Source organism: Tupaia chinensis, unplaced genomic scaffold (assembly GCF_000334495.1).
Source record: "Tupaia chinensis unplaced genomic scaffold, TupChi_1.0 Scaffold000333_1, whole genome shotgun sequence".
Taxonomy (NCBI): Eukaryota; Metazoa; Chordata; class Mammalia; order Scandentia; family Tupaiidae; genus Tupaia; species Tupaia belangeri.
The window spans coordinates 2,181,353-2,198,191 of NW_006159827.1; the positions used below are offsets into that span (position 1 = coordinate 2,181,353).

At 45.4% G+C, this 16,839-nt stretch overlaps 1 protein-coding gene across 4 annotated transcripts in view; it reads left to right on the plus strand.

Annotated features, from left to right (window-relative positions):
• The window catches only part of SRGAP3 (SLIT-ROBO Rho GTPase activating protein 3), a 287,471-nt gene that overhangs the window by 109,895 nt on the left and 160,737 nt on the right, over positions 1 to 16,839 (plus strand). The gene's annotated exons all lie outside the window — the stretch shown is intronic.

Sequence of the window (16,839 nt, forward strand, 5' to 3'; positions counted from 1 at the left end):
GTTTAAGCCCCTGGTTCGGGGACTTGAACCGCGGTCGACTACGTGAGAGTCCAGCGACATAGCCATTACGCTAACTACTGGTCCCTAATTCTTTTTTAATATATTTTTTAAATTTCAAATAAAACAATTTTAGCTTTAATAAATCAAAATCACAAAATGGTAATAGAAATTTGCTTAAGACTTAAAAGCAGGAAAAAGTTTAGAATTTTATTCAAATAGTAGGTAGATGAACCTATCACCAGCTCAAGAGAAGACAAAAAACTTAAATCTGGGAAAAACAAAGAATAGGAGAAAATCAGTCATGTTTTAGTCATAAGTTGTAAGTTCTATTTCACCAGTTCAGTCTCATGCACTTAATCTATCTTCTGTTGTGGTCTGATCTTCCCGATTAAATTCTGGGATATAATATTTAATTCCAGACTTGTCCCTATGATTAAGTTGGCCATTTTCTTAGTTTTTCAACTCTTATTTTTGTGTGTCTGTATTTAATTTTCCTGGTATAGCACTCTCTTCAGAACTTCTTGGAGAGCTGGTCTGGTGTTGGTAAATTCTTTCAGGTTTTGTTTATCTGAGAATGTTTTTGTCTCTTCTTCCCATATGAAGGATAATATTGCTGGGTATACAATTCTTGGTTAAAATTGTTTTTCACTCAACACTTTGAATTTATTTTCCCATTCTTTCCTTGCTCGCATTGTTTCCAATGAGAGGTACACTGTGAGCCTGACAGAATATCCTTTGTAAGTAACTTGATGTTTCTCTCTTGCCAGTTTTAGAATCTTGTCTTTGTCTGTGATTTTGGTCAATCTAGCTATGATTCGCCTTGGAGAAGATCTTCTTGGGTTGATTCTAAGTGGGGTCCTTTGTATTTCTTGGGTCTGGATATTTGAATGCCTTTCTGGGGTTAGAAAATTTTCTTCCAGGAGTTCATGGAATAGATTATCAATGCCTTTATTAGTTTTTTCACCTTCTGGTATACCAATTATTTGGATGTTTGGACATTTAATGGTATCTAATATTTCTTGTATATTATTTTCAATTTGTTGGGCTATTTTCTTGGTCTTTTTGGTGAATTTTTTCTATGACAGAGGTTCTGTCTTTTACATCTAAGATTTGATCTTCTGCATGATCAAATCTGCTTTTTTACAAGTAGTTTTTAAGAATTTTTTTATTATTATTTAACTTTATTTATTTATTTTAATTTGATCACAGAGGGACAGAAAGGGGGGAGAGAGAGAGAGAGAGCAAGCCGCTAGGTCTGGGACTCAAACCACAGTTGGCCATATGGAAGTCCAGTGCCCTTAGCCACCACACCACCTGCCGACGCCAATCTGCTTTTAATACTTTGAAGGAAAGTTTTGATTTTCTGTATTATAGCCTTCACCTCTAACAGTTCTGTTTGATTCTTTTTTATGGTGTGTATTTCCTCTTTCAACTCGTGCAAGAACTTCCTCTTGGTACTCGTTGACTCTTTTCTCCTGCATCTTCTGGAGTTCATTGTCTCTCTTCTCTTGTATCTCTGTTAGCTTTATTGTGATGAATATTATGAATTTTTTATCTGGCATTTCTACAAGTTCCATTGTACTGTCTGTTCATGAGGAGTTACTCTTTTCCATCGGGAGAGAAAGATTTTCTTGGATTCTCATATTTCTTTGCCTCTGCAGTGGTTTCAGGTCATCTGATGAATTAAATGTTTCTTCCTAATTTCTTGAAGTTAAACTGGAGCCTTCAGAGGTGTGCAGGAGGAGGTGATCTATAGTCTCACCACAGTTCTGTTTTTCTCCCTTTATGCAGCAGATTCAGGGGGAATTGAGGATCCTAATAGCAATCAGATGTTTGGCTACTGTGCACCTAGACCTCTCTAGACAATCAGTGTGTGGAGACTAAGCACCAAAGTTATAAAGGTAAAAGAAAAAGGAAAAGAAAAGAATGAAAGAGAAAAGAAGAAACCATTAAAAAAATAGCAAAAAATGAAAACTGTGTGGCACGATTGCTTACAGCTCAATTGCAGATGACTTCTCAAAGGGCCTGCGCTTTACCTCTCCTGTGTCTGGTGGATCTTGGGGTCTGGAGGGTGAAGTCAGCAGAAGCTATTTGGTTGTCTTAGCCCCTATAAGGGATTCCTCACAGCTCAAAATCCTGATATCCTGATATAAATCATTTTTAGCCTCCCATCCAGCTCAAAAATCATTGGCTCACTCTTTGACATTGTAATTGAGTGTCCTTGTCAAAGGCAGCAGGGTAGAATGTGGTTAAGAACACGGGCCCTGTTGGGCATACTGGGTTTTCATTTTGTCTTTACCTCTGCACGATTGTATAACTCTGGCAAAGTGCACCCCTGTTTGTCTTTTTCTTTTTAAATGTGTAAAATGAGGATAATGAGTACCTGTCTCAGCGATGCTGTAAGGATTAAATGACCCTTGTAAAAAGCTTAAGATAATGCCTGGCACATATATGTTGCTCAATAAATGTTACCTATTATTATTGTTATTTTTTTTGTGAAGCATAGTAGTAAGAGTTTTTTTGGAATACAGAAGGAAGAGTCACCATAATTAGAATGGATTTGCAAAAATGAGTACCATCAAGGACCAGCAGATGGCATAATGGCTATGTCACTGGACTCCCATGTAGTCGATCGTGGTTCAAGTCCCAGACCCAGTGGCTTAAACTCACACCAGGTGTGTGTGCGTGCATGCCCAAGATTCCAAGAGGAGAATGGAGGAGAAAGAATTGTGGCGTGGCCATCCCCCCTGGGGGGGTGATTTCTCCCTTTCTGTCTCTCTCTGTCTTTCTGGCGAGTACACATGTCCTATAGCAAAAACCACTCCAAAATAAAAAAAAAAAATGAGTACCATCAGTCTAATTGAGACTCACTCATGCTGGCTAATGTGAAAAAAGTTGGTTGTAAAGATATAATGCATCATGTTAGGGCTCTCACAGATCAGTTTACCTAAAAAGCAGGTGCTAAGATGGAGATTAGCATGGGGAGCATTTATTGGAGAGTTTGATTGGGATCAATGTCTGTGTAGTCAGGCCAAGGCAGCAGGGTGGGGCAGAAGGAGAAACTGAGCTTAGATATAGTCCCAGTGAATTCTTCAGTCAACTCCATGGGGCACTCTGGAACCTGGAGAGGTCCTTCAGATATGTCCCAAACTAGGGGAAGGAGCCTGAGCCTTTATTCTCCCCAGGCTGCTCAGTCATGGCTGTGGGCTGCCTCTGGAAGGCAAGCTCCATAGCATGCTGACAGCCAAGATGATCCATGAGGCCAGTGCGGTGGTGCAGTGGAAATGCGATGCTCTGTGATGCTGGACTCACACAGGAACGTCCCAGGTTTGTGCCAGGAGGTTCTTCCTGTCCACGAAGGGGCGTGCACACCTATGACCCTGGCTAGTTAAGGCTGGGGGTGGATCTGCCATGAAGTCTTGCTGAGGTGCCTCTCTTTCTCTCTGTCTTTCATGGAAGGAATAATAGACTTAAAGAAAAAAAAACAAAGAAAAACAGCAGGGAGAGAAGACCTTCCCTGGGACTGGCAACCCCTTATGATTCCTGCCACAATGCCTGGGGATTGAGAACAAAGATCAGCCTGTTCTCTCAGCGACAGGTTAGGGATGGAGGTGCTGGGCTCATCTCTCAAGCATGTGTCAGTCTGGTCTCTGCTTCTCTCTATTGCATTCTCTGGCCTCTGTCTCTGTACACTAGCTTCTTCCACTTACTCACTTTGCACATGGCTCAGAATGGCCCCAAGCCCTGAGCCTGCATGGCTTTAAGGCTCCAGCACCCATCACAGCTGACCTCAACCCTTGTGCCTTAGTTCAAATATCTGGAGAGAGAAAGAGAGAGAGACACTGGCTGACTCAGACTGGCCTATGCGTTGGACAATCTTCTTCCCACCTCCAGCCTGGGTCACTGTCCATTCCCAGGGCAGTCACTGGAGGTAGGGGTTTGATCATGTGGTATGACCATGACCAGCCTTCCACGCTTCCCCTTCCCAGGGGTTGTGGCCAGACCACGCACTGTAAAACATGTTGATGGGCATTTAACAAGAATTTTTTGAGCATCTGTGATGTGCTAGGCAGTGTTCTAGGTCCAGGGAACTCAGCAGCAAATCAGACAGACAATAATAGTCCTGCCCTCAGGGAGAGTGCATTCTGCTCAGGAGGCCCAACTATGAAGGCATAAGACATGGGGGAGGCTCTGGAACAGCATTTTCACAGGGCACATGGATGATGTAGAGGGGAGCAGGAGGGACTCTCAGAACCTGTTCTAGCCTCTCTTCTCTCCCATGCAGCTTCTGGAGTTTTCTTCCCAAAGGATGTCATTGCTTTCTTCTCATCTCTAACCCTGCCCTGGGTGTTCCTGTCTTTCGAGAGCAGCCATACCTTTCCTTACGTCGTCCTTCCTGAGCTCCTTGCTGGCTGCTCTTTAGACAACTCAACACTACCATGTCTGACAGCCACTTCCCTCCAGCCATGGCCCTCCCATCTTTCCTGCTGCAGTGAGTTTCACAGCCATCTTCACCAACTTGGAAACCCTGGAATGCCCCTTGCCACACTTTTCCCATCTAGCTATCTGCCCAGTTGTGTGGAGTCTGTTTCTCACATCTGGCTCCTCTTGTCCAACCAGCTCTGGCTGGATCTTCTTAATTGCTCCTCTTGGCTTCAGTTTCCCTCTTCCAACCTATTTCATTACTTGGCCAGATTAATATTCCTGAAATGCACTTCTCATGTCACATTCTTTGATTCAATATTGTCTTCTGGACTAAGTTCAACCTCGTTCTCTTGGCATCTCAGAACTTCCTTGAGCCAGCCCCAGCTTGCTGTTCCAGCTGACCTTCTATGATTTCCATATTGTTGACAGCTGTGTTCTGAGCATGCAGAATATTAGTCCCCAGGTAGACTCCAGACCCCTCTCCCTGCCTTCATGTGGCTCTTTCCCACGTATATTTTTCCTTCATTGTCCTCCATTCTTGACTCATCTTTCTAGAAACCGTGCCTGACTCACTTAGTGAATATGAACCATCTTGCCCTCTTCTGAACCTCTCAAGCTCCATCGGAATCTCTCCATCACTCTCACCATTTGAATACCATTTTACGTGTATTTTGAGGTCTACTTAGTGGGTGAGCCATTTGAGATGGCTTCAACCACCCTTCCCAAGCCACCCCAGAGAAATACATATCATCTAAATAAAAGTAGAGAGTTTCACTATTCTCAACCAGCTTCAGGACAATTTCCTCAGTGTTTGCTTAGGCAGGTAAAACTAGCCCTTACAATTTGGACCACCACTGGCTCCCTGGTGTCGAGGCCTCTCCAGTTACCTCAGAAAGCTGCCCCAGGCCCTGCACTCTCAGAGAAGCTCTGGAAATGGTCTGTAGCTCCTATTTTTCTCTTCCAGGATTAACGTGGCCTTGAAAATACATATTAAAAAAGTCGCTGGGGTGGATGAAGATCAGGTGCTCCTGGTGTTGCCTCTCCAGGCTTCTACTTCTGGGCTCCAGAGCCAGCCAGTTACTTATCTCATCCGGTCTTGCCCAGGCCACATCTTCTGCCAGGATCATTCTCCCCAGCCCCTCTATTCTCAGTGCACAGCTCCTTCCCTGGCTGGCTCTTCTTTAGCCTTTAGAATTCAGCGTCCTTCTAGGCACCTCCTCCTGACTGCCCTGGCCTGCCCTCACCTCACTAGGCTCACCTCCCCTGTGGTCACACTGTGTGCTCATCTCATAGTTGCTTGTCAGTCCTCCTTCCTGGTCTGTCTACTCCATGCAGGCAGGGATAGGGTCTTCCTGGCCCACCACTGTCTCCCCAGTGTCTGCACGGTGTTGGACACATGATGCACACGTAACAGTGCATGTCGGCTGGAGGCCTGGGTAGGTGCATGCTGGGTAGATGAATTAGGGACTCCATGGTATGTTTCTGTTAGCTACTGCTAACATGACAACCACATAATGCAGTGTCACTCGATAACAAGTGCTTCTTTCTCAAACACCTAGAATCATCTGGCAGCTCTGTTGATCTTGGCTGGGCTTGGTTGCATGTCTGAGGTTGGCCATTGTAGCTAAGGTGACCAGAACAACGCGGTATCATTGTTTGTGCCCGTAGGCAAGCCCAGGCCTGTGTTCTTAAGGATGGCAGAGGTGCAGGAGCCAGTGGAGATACCCAAGGCCTCTCGGGGCCAAGGCTGGAAATGGCACACCGCATTCTACTGAGCAAAGCAAGTCATAGGCCCACTCAGATTCAAGAGGTGGTGAAATACTGGGTCATCAGAAAAGTCATGATGTATTTTTCTATGTTTTTCTGTGCAAAAATGCATCATGACTTTTCTGACCACCCAATAGCTCGTGCCCCTTAATTGAGAGAGGAATTGACCACATGGCAATGATTATCAGTACAAGGAAAGATGGAAAAAGTGGGGCCATTCATGCAACTAGCCTGCCAGCCCTGGATCATCGTTTATAGCTCACAGGAGCCTCAGGGAAGTCGCACGAGTCAGATGGGTTCACAGGCTTTAGACTCCTCAGCTGGAATTCAGGAGTGCTGTCTCTGCTGCCGGTCTCGTGTGATGGCCAGGGCCCATCCATCCATTAGCCCATTCTTAGATTGTGAGAAGGAGTACAAACTGTAAAGTGGGGTGACACGGGAAGTTGGGTGGCTCTCGCCCAGGCACTCAGTCAACAGAACTGGTGAGACAGTGGATGGTGAGACCAGGAAAGTGCCTGTCGGCCCCACATCCCAGGCTTCTGACATCTCAGGTTCTCCGTTATAAGCTAGAGGCCCTGTGAGGTCTAGTAAATAATGAATGTAAATGGGTTCTGAAAAGCATCGAGCGTCATGTGGTTGTAAGATATTACTAGAAACCACTCCACCTTTGCCAATGTAGCTATTTGATAAGTTTGGCTTCGCCTGTGGCACTTCCTCTGTCTCCCCAGATGATGAGATGTTTGGAAGCAAACCATTCTAAAAAGGTGTTTCCACAGTCGCAGAGTGACAGGCGAGCGTGCCGAAGCATCCTCTCCCCACGGGAACACTGTGCGGCTCTTCCTGCAAAGGTGCTAGTGATTGTGCCGCACGTGTTCCAAGGCTGGCTGTCTCCCCGGTGGAAGGAGATGCTGGGGCTGGTGTTTCTTCTGGGTGTTTTCTCTTTCTAGTCCTGCTAGGTCATCCCCTCAGATGAAAGTAAGTGTTTCTGGAGGAGAAGCAGGCACGTCCTCTCTCCCTCCATGAGGCTGATAGCGATTAGCCATGTCCTCTCTGAAATACTAATCGGGGGTTTGCTCAGGCACTCCAGCCTACCTGGATCCATGGGCTTTTTCTCCCACTGGCTGTAGAGGAAGGAAACCAGTAAAGCAAACCTTCTCTCTGGCCCCAGGGACAAACATGAGGGTGGATAGCGGTCTTGAGGCCTTTCACTCCCAGACTTAGAGAAGAAGGTTTGAAAGATGGGCCTTGCGAGGACACAGGAGGGGCCGCGCTGGAGCTCGGTCTCAGGTCGGCCCCTCTGAGTCCCTGAGGGTGTGCACCCCTGTCCGCTGTTTGTGTGGTGCAGGCGTGGGGGGGCACTCCTTTCTCCCGGAGGCCTCACCTCTCCCCAGAGGCCATCACCTTGGATGACTGTGTGGAAACACCTGGCCCAGAATGCGTCCAATTCCCGCAGCGCAGAAGGAAGTGCTCGAACGCTTCTCGCTGAGAGCATTGTTATTTTCCTCTCCCCTCTCTCATGAATCATTCTGCCTGGAATCTTCCCGGGAAGAGTTCATCTGGTTAATGATCTTGCTCCCAGAATCAGGGATTCTGGCACACGGATGAGCGACGTGCCAAGGCAGCTGAGGTTTGGGGGTGGGGGCTCCTCGTATTTGGGCTCAGGTTGTGGCTGCGGCATGTGCTAACCCAGTGGTCTTGGGGGACTCATGAACTGAGCCTCAGTTTTCTAATCCGTAACCTCTCTAGGTTTATGGTCAGCATTAAATGAGATCAGGTATGTCCAACTGCCTCGCACAGGTGGATTTGGAAGCTGCAGAACACTTAAGCCTACTGATCCCTCACCCCGCTTATCTGGGGGCTGCCCTGACCTCACATTCTTGATCTCTAGAAGGAGAAATCAAGGCATGTGCCCAGCAACCCTCAACTTCCAGAAAGTATTTCTCTGAGAACGTGTTTACTTCTGGACTGAAATGGTACAGCGGATGGCAAAAATGAGGTGTGTCCTGGAGCAAGTAACTTAACCTCTTTGAACTTCAACCCCTCATCTAGAATATGGGAATGGTATTGTGTGTGTTGTAGGGACAGTTTGAGAGGTCACATTGGTAGATCTGGCATAAAGTTGATATGTGAGAAATGGTAGCTGGGGGAACCCACAGTTGGCATACTGGCTATGTCACTGGACTCCCATGTAGTCTAACATGGTTCGAGTCCCAGACCCAGTAGCTCAAACTCACACCAGGCGCGTGTGCATGCGTGCCCAAGATCCTGAGAGGAGAATGGAGGAGAAGGAATTGCGGCATGGCCATCCCCTACCCTGGGTGGCGATTTCTCATTTTCTGTCTGTCTCTTTCTGTCTTTCTGGCGAGTGCATGCGCCCAGGCCAGGTGTGACTCCATCATGAGAAACTTAGCATTTCAGATGGCCTGGGACACAGGACGCAGGGGGTGATGGTAAATGTTAATAAACCGAGATTCGTCAGTTGACATGTGGAATGCCTGCTTGATGGAAGGTGCTTGATAAACACCTCTCTGCTGAATCTGTCCCTAACTAGTATCATAATAGCCTCCTAACTGGTTGCTTTCTCTCTTGTCTCTTCTATGGATGGTTCACTTGTCGCCCATGGCCCTACCAGGTCTTCCTATTACATTGACCTTGAGTCTGAGCGCCTGGATATGGCCTTTAAGACTGTCAACATCTGGTTCCAAAGAACCATGTCTCTTTAACCTCTCCTGTGTTCTGCCGAACTTCCTACCTTCTAGCCTTGCTGAAGATCCTTCCAGATCTCACGGCTTTGCCTGCTCATCCTCTTCCTCACGCCTTCTCTCCTCCTCACCTGGTGAATTCCTACCCATCTTTGAGGCCAGGCTCAGATGCCCAATGCAGCCTTTCTGACCCTTTGGCTTCCTTCGTGCTGTGCTCCTTTTCGTGTGTGCCTCTGTTTTAACTCTTTGTAAGGTGGTGATTTCCTGGATTTGTTAGTCTCTGATGGCTTTCTCTGAAGCAACACCTGTGGCATTCCCACAGCCATATCCTCCTGTCCCAGCACAGAGCCTGGAAAATGCTAATAAATGTTTTCTTTTTAAAAAAAGAATAATTTTTTATTTAACTTATTTATTTATTTATTTTTATTTGACCAGAAACAGGGAGAGAGAGAGAGAGAAAGTAAGCAAGCTACCAGGTTTGGGACCCGAACCGAGGTTGGTCAGCCATGTGGGAGTCCAGTAGCCCTAACTACCATGCCACCTGCCTGCCCTGAAAATGCTAATAAATGTTGAGGAAACGTATAACAGAATGATTGAATAGAGAAATAGAAGTTAGGCTATGAACTGGGTCAGCCGTGTTTTAGGAAGAAGGGGAATTTTGAGTATTTGAGTAAAACAAAAATTCATATAAGATGGAGAGAAGGAAAAGCATCCTTGGGATTTCCAGGTATAGACAGAACCAAGAAAATTTTTATCTCCTTTCCAAGTGTTCTGGTAAGACTTGTTAAAATTGAGGACAAAACTATTATATTAACTTAGAGAAAAAAGACAGAATACTACAGGCATGAATAATAATGAATTTTCAGATTTAAACACTTATAAGCATATGTAACATTTGTGGAATACTGAGGCACCATGCCAAGCACTGTGGATGTGCAATCCTATTTAATGCTCTTAGTGACACTATGAAGTAGTTACTCAATTTCTCCAAACCCGGGTTAGCACAGTTGAGACCAGAGGATACACAGGAGTTAGGTAAGAGATGGAGCAGGGGCGGAGAGATGAGAAGGGCATTCAGGCCAAAGAAGGAACAAGTGCAGGGGCCCTGGGGTAGGAAAGAGACTGGTATGCTCCAGGAGCAGAGAGGCCAGGGGCTGGGAGGTAAGTAGTGGACCACGATGAAGCAGTGGAGGGGAGAGAGGCCACACCCGGGTGTGTCTGTTGGCCACATTAAGGCCTTGGGCTGTTATCCTAAAAGGACATGAAAATTTAGTCTTTATGCTAAAAGCGGTGGCCAACCATTGAAGAATTTTAAGCTGGAGGTGAAGAGGGAAGGATAAGAACTTGCTGGTGGTAGCAAAAATGCGAAGGAGAATTGATTTGAAAGTACAGGAAGGGTGGAAAAGTGACGGGGAGCCAGTTTAGGGTGATGTCCAGTCAGAGACCTTGGGGGACCTTCGGACAGTGGCAGTGAAGACGGTGAAAAACTGATGAATTCAGAAATGTTGGGGCAGTGCAATGGGCGAGACTTGGTGATGGATGGAATGGGAGCATGGAGTAAGGGAGAGGTAAGGGCTACAGGCAGTGTCTGGCCTGAGGCAAGTCGGGGAATGGAGGGGCCATTTCCTCAGACAGAGAAAGGTGGTGGGGCAGGCTTCAGTGGGGATGGGGACCATCTCATGGGGACAGTGTTCGGTGGAACTCTTGGGAGGGAATGCTGGCTGGGATGATCCCTGAGATCCCTAGAATTTCTGAAAGCAAAACCCGGTCAGACCCTTCCCTTCCTGTCCGTGGTGTGTAGCCCCATTGAGCACCTTCCCCGTTGGGGAAGGGATAGCCTCAGAGCCTTCTCGTGGTCTCACGGTTTTGCACAGGCTCCTTGGCCTTTCCAAGTCAGGCAGTGGAGAGGAAGGCGCATCACTGGCCTTTGTGCCTCAGCTACGTTCCTTGTGGATATTTAATGCATTTCCTATTACAGAGGACTTTCAGGATCCCAAAGGGCTAGTCCTGGAAACTGGAATACACAATTCCGAGGCATTTTGTCCTTCCATTTCTCTGGGAAGTCAACCCACAGCAGCCTCCCTCCCTCCCTCCTTCAGAAGGGAGAGTATTAGAGTCAGAGAAAGGGACAGGCCGTGTAGCAGAAGTTAGAATTGTCATCGCCGCGTTCTTGCCAGAGCAGACTGCACCAGGCACCCCACTTCGGTGCTGACAGAGGTGACCAGAGGCCAGGAGAAGGGGAAGAGGAAAGCCTGGGGGCTGGAGTCCACCTCCTGGGATCGGTAGTGGTGGGGGGGCACCTTAGCTCAAAGGTGATTCCTGTGGGATTCTAGAATATGACCTAACTGATGTCAAAACAGGGGACAGGGTGTGTTATCCTAAGAAACTGCCCACTCAGTTGACATCCAATAGGCTCCATTTTTAAAAATTAATTAATCGATTAATTTATTCCATGAGTGAGAACAACAAAGAGAGAGACCGCACCTCCATAGGGTCTTGACCCCACGATTCAACTCCAGCCTCAGTCAGCCTCAGATTATGGGCACCCATGTGCCTGGCATACTCAAGGATGTCTCTAGATGTGAACCTGGACGCTTCCCATGTGACCCCAACTCGCAGAGCATTGCATTTTACTGCTGTGCCACTCTCCAGCCCTCCCATAGGGTCCTAACGCGGGAATGGACCTCAATCTAGCTACCCAACATCCTGCAGAATTTGAGGCTGAGAGCTTGGTTTGCAGTAGGACCACGAAAGCAATCCCCTGACCGACTGACCTAGAGCAGTGAAGCTCGAAATCACATGAAGAATTATTGCCCGAGCTGGGAACAGAAAGAACCCACCCCGCTCTGCTGCTGAGTGGCAAGCTAAGCCATGGGAGGAGCTTTTCCTCCTTGTAACAGGACCCAAGTCATGAAGCACGAGCTTGGCGGAGAGCTCCACACTGTGTAAAAAGGACACATAGATTTATATCGCGGTCGTTAGTGCTCACTCTGGGCTCCAACGCGAGTGACCGGATTCCAGCCTGACTGTCGACGTGTGCTGGGAAACACAGACATGAAGGAAACCGTCCACTCTTCCCTTTTGGTTGCTCTCATGTCGCTGTTGCAGTCAGTAAAAGTGAAAGCAAAATTTTGTACTAATTCACAGGTAGTAGATAAAGTAGAAATAATCATACCAAGAGGAGAAATCACAGCCGTTTGTAGGACGTTTTACTGTGTACAGAACTCTTTCGCGTGTGGATACGTGACCTGATTTGACTATAGCACGGTTCTTAGGTAGGCTTCATTAATCTCATTTTATAGATGAGGTTAATGCCTTGAGGCAGTGCTGGAGCTCACTCAGAACTCATTTTTTTTTTCCAGTGCAAATTTGAGTTCAACATACATGACATGTGCATATTCCAACATTGTTTTGTCACACATTATTAAGCTATTAGGCAACTGTAATGATTTTCCCCCCCTGAGGCTTTTTCTAAAAGTTTGCTGGACTCAGCATTTGAGAAAGTACTTATCTGGGTCCTTTTTGTCTGTCTTGCCATTCTCCGTCTATCTCTAAAGGCAAGGAGGGTCTCCTGAAGCTTATTCCGAAGAGTCACCAATTGATGACCAGAATTGATCATGATAACTGATCATTGTGATGACACAGTTATGATCATTGATCATGAAAACTGCAGTGGCTTCTTGAAGTACACATAAAAGTAAGATTCATTCAAATAACCACAGAACTCTTGGAAAATCTGTCCTCTGTCCCTCTTGTGGAATGGATTGAGAATCCCTTTGGAAATCTTTGCAACGTTTTATGAGCTTAAAAAGAAAGGGAAACACACACACTCATACACACACACATGCACACGCAAAATTAGATCCTTCTCATTTCTACTTCTCTCCTCTCCAAATTCAATAGGCAAGAATTTGCAAAGTTGCCAGGATGAGGTCATGCGTAATAACTCACGTGGCTTTCAGAAACATAAATCACTCAGCCTGATGCAGTGACTTTCCATCCTGTGGCAAGCCTTGACGAGCAGTAGCTGCAATGTGCATAAAGTATTTGGACTTCACTGTGGCCTTGGGTAATTGTTCCATGTGGCATTCTCATCAGAAGGTCAAGGAAATCCACCCTGTGTCGTATTACTGTCAGGTGAATGCGCATGTGACCATAGGCGCCTCCTCAGAGAGGATTAGCACTCTTGCTTGGGCTGCACATTTCAGCATGACTTAATGGGGTCATGGTGGAGACAGCTCTGGGGCAGCAGGGCTTCCCTGCTCTGGATTTGAATCTAGCCAGCACTAGCAAAAGTGAGATTTCTTGGGGAGGTTTTCTAGACATAGCTCGTGGCTTACAGATGGTTTAATATTAAATGAATTGGAATTACTTGATCAGATCTTACACTCTTCATATTGTCTTCTGCCAGTCTCTTTTTAAAATAGTTTATTTCTATTCATGATCGAGTGCGTATATGCATGAGAGAGCGAGTGAGCCATTAGTAAGGTTTGGACTTGCTGCAATCCCCTTTCCTCAGCCCTCCAGCTCACTGGGATCCTAGGCACCTGCACCTGCTCAGTGTGTTTTCTAGCCAACAGAGGGATCCAACCCATGGTCAGCCGTGCGGCTTTCAGCATTGCAGTTCAGTTTGCTACCTACTGCACTGCCAGGTTGGGCCTAATCTCACATTCGTTACCTTACTAACTTTGGGATATTTGAAGTTGTCACTCTCAGAAGATATGCTACCCTCCAGTGCCCATCTATGGCCTTGCCAGCCCATTGATTGATGTTGAGTATTTTTAAAAAACTTGCTGTCCTTCTTTATATTAGAGGAGTAATGGTTTTTGTATAGAAGATTTGGAGAATATTGAACAGCACAGAACACAGGAATTGGTTCCCTTTGACCTGCAGGCTAAATCTGGCCCATCACTTGTTTTTGTAAATGAAGATTTATTGGAACAGCCGTGTACATTCATCTCTGTATTATCTATGGCTATTCTTGTTCAACGGGGACAGAATTGAATAGTTGCAACAGAGACTGTAAGGTGCGCCAAGCCTGAAATGTTTGCTATCTGGTCGCTTGTGAAAGGGGTTTGCCAATCCCTGGCGTAGCACATAGGTGCTCAGTAAGTGTTCATGGATGCTATGAATGTATCTGTAATCCCATCACATGAAGAGAACCATGATTAACGTGTTGCTGTATGTTCTTTAGTCTTTTCTCTATGTGTAATGTGTAGGTAGTTATGATTACATTTTGGGAGGACTTAACCGTACATCCTGTGTTTGTAACCTGTTTTTGTCATTTAACAATTTATTATGGGCAGTTTCCAAGGCCATGTGTGATTCTTTTAAATTGTACAGGAGCTTATTGCAGGGACATGCCAGGATTACTTAACCACTCCCCTGTTGCTGGGTAGTTATGTTTGTGCCATTATTTTTGTAAACAAGGCTGTGATGACTATCACCACACATACATCTTTTGGCGTATGTCCCTGAGTCTAGAAGGGTAGTGATTCCATCTCATATTTCTAATTAATTTAGAATGTGGGGATGCCTTATCCTCCCATGACATTGGGAATCCTTGAGGACAGGGATCCTGTATACATATTCTCATCTCAGCTCTTCCTGCCCTCTAGTGCAGACCTAGTAGATGCTCACTAAATGCTTGCAGGGTGGGGAGGCTTAGGATAGAATGCTCCTGTCCTCTCTGCTCATCCGGATCCTGCAAGGCCTGCTTTCGCCCTCCTCCCTCATGAAGCCGCAGTAGACTCCCGGATACCCTCCCGCCCCTGTCTCTTCTTCTGGTCTTCGTTTTTTTTTTTTTTTTCTTCTTTTTTCCCTATATAGCTCACTTCTTTGTAATTCTTTCAAAGTGAGATAATTTACATTGCATTAGTTCCTTACAGCTGCTGTAGCACACATTTATTCTCTCATGGTTCTGGAAATCAGGAGGCTGAAATGCATATATCCTATTAACACATATACACATATATAATATATGACATATCATATATATTATATACATATCATGAGATACATATATATGAGTTATATATAATGTATGTGTATGTATATATATATAATATAATCATATATATTCATATATATATATGATTTCAGGTGGTCCACAGAAAAAGAACTAAATATTGGGTTGTTGGAAAAGTTATGATGCATTTTTGCATAGAAAAACAGAAAATGCGTCATAACTTTTCTGATGACCCAATAATATTGGCTCGTGAAAAGAGGCAGGTATGTCCTTTTTATTTCTCCTTCAATCCTTCTGATTACCTCATGGAGAAAGTCTCTGTTAGGTTCTAGAATGTCTTCGACACTTCCTCCAATACTTGCCAAACTCCTTTCATGAAAAAGAAGCAGACTCAACCAGGATAGCACACGTAGGCAGCAGGTTAAGGCCCAGGTTCAATTCTCGGTCCACCCTAAGAGGCCAACATGGTAGTGTGTGTTTGTGTTCCTAGGAACTCAGGAGGCTGACACAGGGAGAATGGAAACATGGGGAGACTCTGAAACAAATACTCTGAACGCCCCCCTCCCCCCAACACACACATACACACAGAGAGAGCAGGTCTTAGACTACAGAACCTAGGTAGAATGAAATAACATTCTTTTGTGTTTACTGTAGTTTTTTATTTTTTACGTTAAAATTATCCATTTTTTAAAAAGTTGATATTATCATGATAGTGCACATGTGTGCATGAGAGAAAAAAAGAGAACAAAAGAGAGAAAGAGGTGGGACACCCTAAAGGGATCTCATCATGCTGTGATCTCCCTTCTTTGGCCTTCCAACCCATCAGGTTCTTAGGTAGGTGTGCACATACCCAGTGTGTTTTCAAGCTGACCCCAGCATCTAAGCCCACAGTAGCCCACGTGGCTTCCAGCACTGCAGACCAGTTTGCTACTGACTACACAACCAGGCCGGCTCTACTATACTATTTATTTTTATAGTTTCTATCTACTAGTGACAAGTAATTTGGACTTTCCTATATTTTTTTTTTCAAACAGAAGGTCTCACATATTTATTACTGAACCAATGTGCCATTGCAGAACATGGAAACAAAGTGAGACTTTTTTTTTCCCCAATAAAACATCCCCAAGTGGGACCAGCAGATGACATAATGTCTATGTTGCTGGACTCCCACGTAGTTGATGGTGGTTCGAGTCCTGGACCCAATGCTTAAACTCACGCTGGGTGCGTGTGCGTGTGTGCCCAAGATCCCGAGAGGAGAATGGAGGAGAAGTGATTGCGGCATGGCCATACCCCTCCCCTGGGGGGGTGATTTTTCGCTTTCTGTCTCTCTGTCTGTCTCTGTCTTTCTGGCAAGCATATGTGCCCTATAGCAAAAACCTCTCCAGAAAACAAAACAAACAAAAACAAACAAACCCAAGTGTCCAGGCAGTGGTGACCATTTTCAGCTTGATGTGACCTCAATACGGCATAAATGTGTGGGCCATCTCCTGTCCAGTTCCTTAGAGACCCAGCATGGTTCTTCTCCAATGTCTCTTCTTGGAGTTGTACCAATTTTCATTTGAAACCATTGGGGAATCGGGATGATTTTGCTTCTGTTTCAAACGTCTTGATTCTGAAAATCTTATGAGAAGACATGGTGAAGAACCCACACCACGATGGTGGAGAAGGGAAGAGAGGGCTGGACTTCTCTATTAATGGTAGTGTCATAAAGCATCTCATGTTGAAAGCAAGGTGCTTTGTTAAAGAAATATATTAAATAAGTATAGGCTGAGTGGGTTTTAGAAAGGGCATTTTGTGCAGATGGCTGTGAAGTTTGGGAAAGACTTAGGTGACCCGTGCTGGCCCTCAGTTCTTTGACTTCTTAGTTCTGGGAGGAGGCTAGGATTAAAAATATAAAGAGAAACATCTTCAGTGAGAGGACACAGCTGGAAATTTGGCATTAATGAATTCCAATCTCTTCCCATGAAAATGAATCTC